A 4,084-nucleotide genomic window follows, 5' to 3' on the forward strand; every position below is an offset into this window, starting at 1 on the left:
TTTTACTAGACTTCAGTATGGCATTTGACAAAGTGGACTGCAGCTTATCACTTGGAAAGATTGAATAAAGTGGGATAATCAATACCACCACCGATGGATTTGCAACTGACTGACCAACCACACTCAGCAGGTAGTTCTCAATGGAACCACATCTATATGGCATAAGGTGTGCAGTGGGGTAACCAGAATTCTGACTTGGGCCCTGTACTCTTCAACATCTTCATAAATAATTTATATGAATGAATAGAAGGGGAACTCATCAAATTTACAGGCAGCGCCAAGCTGAGGGGAACAGCCAAATCAAATCCACAGATATAGACTGGGTGATACCTGGCTCAACAGTAGTAACTGTGAATGAAATCTAGGTGTCCTAGTAGAACCATCACTAAAGTTTGAGCCAGCAGTGTGCTGCAGCTGACAAAAAGGATAATGTACTCCTAGGGTTCATAAACAGTTGGATGATTTCAAGAAATGATAATACTAGTAAAACGACACTTGGAATATTATATCTAATTCTAGTCACCATGGGACAAAAAAAATATATGATGAGATGAGATGATAGCAACAAAGAATGTAAGGAGTCTGGAGACTAAATCAAATGATGAAAGAAGAAGGAACTCGATATGTCCCGTCTAATAAAGAGGAAGACTATGAGTGATATGATAACAGTCTTTCAGTCGTTGAGGGACTGTCACAGAGAAGAGAAAATCAATTTATTCTTCCAAGCAGCTGAAGGCTGGACACAAGTAACAATAAAAGTTGTGGGCTTAGGCCAATACAATATATCAGGCTATGTTATGATCTTGTGAATCCTGCACCATGTGGGGTCAATTATGCACATCCCAGCTGTGGAGGAGGGCCATGCATGTCACATCCAGAAGGTTGGGGCTGTGCACGTCACTTCCACTTAGGGGCATGATCTGGTGATGTAATTGGTTTGTATGCCGCCCACTCTCAAGAGACTCAGGGCGGCTTACAGGTAAAAAAGGAAGGGGGGGGGACATACAAAAAATAAAAAACAACATTAAAAATTCCACAACATTCATAACTTAGGATGGGGCTGGATAAATCAACAGCCGCAGGCCTGCCGGAACAGCCAGGTCTTGGTCGCTTTGCAGAAGGCTGAAAGGGTAGTAAGGGTCCGGATCTCAACAGGAAGATCGTTCCATAGGGCTGGAGCAGCTACAGAGAAGGCCCTCCCCTGGGGGGTCACCAGCCAACATTGACCGGCAGAGGAATCCGGAGGAGGCCTAGTCTGTGCGATCTTATAGGTGTCTGGGAGGTAACTGGCAGGAGGCGGTCTCTCAGGTAGCCAGGTCTGATACCATGTAGGGCTTCAAAAGTAATGACTAGCACCTTGAAGCGTGTCCGGAAACCAATGGGAAGCCAGTGCAGCTTGCGGAGAATAGGTGTAACGTGGGTGTACCTAGGTACACCCACTATCGCTCTCGCGGCTGCGTTCTGAACTAACTGAAATCTTCGAACACTCTTCAGGGGCAGCCTCATGTAGAGCGCGTTACAGTAATCCAGTCTTGAGGTGATGAGGGCATGAGTGACCATCCGAAAGGCCTCCCGGTCCAGATAGGGTCGCAATTGGTGCACCAGGTGAACCTGGGAAAAGGCCCCCCTGGTCACAGCTGACAAGTGATGTTCTAGCGTCAGGTGCGGATCCAGGAGGATTCCTAATTCCTAATAATTCCTAGATTATGACAGTAGATTATAACAGACCAACAAATTCAACAAAAATATCACAGGTAAATAGGATAAAAAGGGAAAATAATTGTTCTAAAATATCAAAAACTATGACATTCTGTACAAATTATAGGACAATACTTGGTTATGGTCAAGGAAATAAAAACAGACTGATCCAATACTAAATCTTGAAATAAACCATGATACTGGATAGAAATCCAAGAGATAACTTTGACCTAGACAAGAACTGTTACATAAGCAAAGAGGGCTGAAGGGTTCTTGAAGCTGCAAATTTGACAATAAATCCCTATGGAGTTTGTAGAAGAAATGGTAATTCTAAAACTTTCAAATTCTGCTAAATTAAAATCTAGATACGTTATCGATACTGCTTAGGGCTGCTGGGAAATACCCATTTGATTAGAATTATCTGGAAGTCTAAGGGACTATTATAAAGAAAAGACAAAAGATTCTGAAAGAAAAATCCATATGTATTATATATATATATATATATATATATATATATATATATATATATGTATGTATGTATGTATGTATGTATGTATGTATGTATGTATGTATGTATGTATGTATATGTATATGTATATGTATATGTATATGTATATGTATATGTATATGTATATGTATATGTATATGTATATGTATATGTATATGTATATGTATATGTATATGCATGTATGTATGTATGTATGTATGTATACCTGTACATATATTCATCTACTTGAATAAAATGCAGCTAGAATTTTTTTTGACTAAGTTAGTGGATTCCTGAGCAAAAGTAGCTACCTAAAATTTCTTTTCATAATGGAGATAAAAGAACAAATAAATGGTGATTTTACAAGATGAAGGAGCATAACCCAGATTGTGAAAGAAGAGATGGAGAAAAAAACTAAAAAATGTTAAAGAAAAATTTGAAAATGATACATTAAGGGAGTGTGTTAGACAAAAGTGTTAAAAACTTATTATTCATGTGTTGTTTTGATGAATAGCTAAAATCATTTGTCCAGAAATTTGGCTTATGGGGTGGTTAATTATCAATCAGTCAAGAAACTTCCTCTAGTCAATTCATAAAAAGGTGAAAGGACAAGTTCCAGTTCTAGAAAAGAAAATTTTGATAAAACTATTTTTAAATAAATAAAAAATAAATGTCTAGTCAAAATACAGCTTATTTTAAAAGTAATACAGCAAATGTGGCCACATTCAGAGAAAGGAAAACAGACAATAATAATTTAGACAGAATTAATTTGAATGACCTGGAAATGAATAACAATCATAGGGAAAAAGTATGTGATGATCGAGAGGTTTCCATGTCTACTGAAAGTGAGTGATGATTTCTTCTTCAGGAGCAAAATATAGAGATACAGAGATACAAATTAAGGGAAAGAATGAGGTTGTTCAGTTGAATAGCAGCTATAAGGAATGACCTCGATCATGGGATTCTGATTTCAAGAGCCGAGGTGGCGCAGTGGTTAAATGCAGCACTGCAGGCTATTTCAGCTGACTGCAGTTCTGCAGTTCGGTGGTTCAATTCTCACCGGCTCAGGGTTGACTCAGCCTTCCATCCTTCTGAGGTGGTAAAATGAGGAGCCGGATTGTTGTTGGGGGCAATATGCTGACTCTGTAAACCGCTTAGAGAGGGCTGAAAGCCCTATGAAGCGGTATATAAGTAACTGCTATTGCTATTGCTATTAATCTCTTTTCTCTTCAATCACTCTAAAACAGAACCACATTCTCACTTCAAGAGAGAAGGTTGTTTTGCCTTTGTCCTCTTGGGATGAAGCTGCTGTTTCTACTGTGACTTATCTTTCTAACAAAATTGCCTAACAGTGTAATCAAAAGTAGAGTTCCCTAAGGGAAAACAAATGTTTTTGAGTTCTCTACAAAAGGAGAAATCTATTATGGCATAGAGGTTTTTCCTCTGTAGTGAAGACAGGGGTACCTTAGGTGAATGCATTGACATGGATTCAGTCTATCCCAAAATAACATCAATTTTCAGACTCTACTAGTCAGTTCATTGAGCTCATTGACTGGCAACCAGCACTAAATGCTAGCAATATTGAAAGGATGTTAGATTGCTGAAAAAGTGCCTCTTACACAAATAATACTATGAAAACCAATTCTTGGCATTTAAGACCCCATGCCCAAGAGGCCCCAACTTTTGTTGTATTAACATGTGAGCCATGGACAGCATTCATATGAGCATTCAATCCTCTCCTTTTGGCTTTTGCTTTGAGGGATGCCGTCAAAGAAGCTTTCCAGATGTCATTGTTGGAGTGACAAGCGCTAAACCAGTTGGAAAACTGCCCTCCTGTTATATTGTTACAAGTTTGAATTTGGGAAAATCCTTTAGCAAACACCTTCACATATAAGGGCA

This window comes from Thamnophis sirtalis, unplaced genomic scaffold (genome assembly GCF_051295495.1).
Source record: "Thamnophis sirtalis isolate CommonGarterSnake01/CBP01778 unplaced genomic scaffold, rThaSir2_p1.2 scaffold_2, whole genome shotgun sequence".
NCBI classification, from domain to species: domain Eukaryota; kingdom Metazoa; phylum Chordata; class Lepidosauria; order Squamata; family Natricidae; genus Thamnophis; species Thamnophis sirtalis.